At 37.9% G+C, this 1342-nt stretch overlaps 1 non-coding gene across 1 annotated transcript; it reads left to right on the top strand.

Annotated features, from left to right (window-relative positions):
- Window positions 1–72, top strand: TRNAR-ACG. The gene has a single exon. It is a non-coding gene; the product is annotated as a tRNA-Arg (tRNA).
- Window positions 73–1342: the final 1270 nt, after the last annotated feature.

The following is a 1342-nucleotide window of genomic DNA, read 5'->3' as shown; positions in this document are numbered from 1 at the left end:
TCCCTGGTGGCTCAGACGGTAAAGCATCTGCCCACGATGCAGGAGACCCAGGTTCGATCCCTGCGTGGGGAAGATCCCCTGGAGAAGGAAATGGCAACCCACTCCAGTACTCTTGCCTAGAAAGTTCCATGGATGGAGGAGCCTGGTGGGCTACAGTCCATGGGGTCCCAAAGAGTCAGACATGACTGAGTGACTTCTCTCACTCACTTCTTCTACTCAATAAACCATGTATTCAGTCCTCTCTTTTGTACTCATAGATCAACTGTAGTCTTACAAAATCATCATTGACTTATATGTCAATAATTGTAACACTTTGATATGTGTGTCAATAATTGCAGCACACTATACTTCAATCCTGGGTTGGGAAGATTCCCTGGAAGAGGACATGGCAACCCACTCCAGTATTCTTACCTAGAGAATCTTCTGGACAGAGGAGCCTGGTGGGCTATGGTCCATAGGGTCACAAAGAATTGGACACAACTGAGTGGCTGAACACACACACACACACACACACACACACACACACACATATAGATAGATAGACACATTACTTATTGTAATCAAATTCTCAGGATTTGTGCACAAACAGCACACTCTGTCCTTGAAACTCTCTCCTCTCTTGAATTCTGTCTTCATTCTCTCCTAGCTTCCCTCCTGTGTTTGTTCCACTTCTGTCTCTTTTAACAGTTTATCCTCATGTGCCCACTCCTCAAGTGTTCCTATTCCTGAGGGCTTTGGCCTTACCCTCTCAGCTTTACATAGCTTTACTCTGTATTTTTCTTTGAATAGCTTCATCCATTCTCAGCAATACGATTTTCTCTCCTGAACTTAAAACTTTGTGTTAATTTGTAACTAGATAATTTTACTTATATAAGTCAATGCTACCTCAGATGCTAAATTTCTGAAATTCAGGAAGCTGCATCTTCTACCCAAAGCTAGCACTTTTTAACAAGTGTTTTTCCTCAATAAATGCAATTATTATTCAACATATTTTTTTAATCTGAATAAAACAATGAACAAACAAAGTAGTATTCATGCATGACTTTTTTATCCCACTTATCCACAGCCAGGTGATTTAAAGATCTTGATCCCATGAAACTATAAAGAAAAAAAAAAAAACAAAAACCTAACAATAAACCTGAGTATTCAGGGGAAAATACCTTATCATCTATTTCTAAGGCTCTAGGTAAATTAAAATATAAACAAACATGAACAAGTTTTCAAAATATTTTGATTTATTATAAATGCCTATATATAACACAGTAACACCATATAGTTTACCTCTGTGTTACCAATTACACTTGTTTTTTTATCTGAATTTTTAGTTCATAATATATCACTT

This window comes from Cervus canadensis, chromosome 14 (assembly GCF_019320065.1).
Source record: "Cervus canadensis isolate Bull #8, Minnesota chromosome 14, ASM1932006v1, whole genome shotgun sequence".
Taxonomy (NCBI): Eukaryota; Metazoa; Chordata; class Mammalia; order Artiodactyla; family Cervidae; genus Cervus; species Cervus canadensis.
This window is presented reverse-complemented; position numbering and strand designations above follow the sequence as displayed.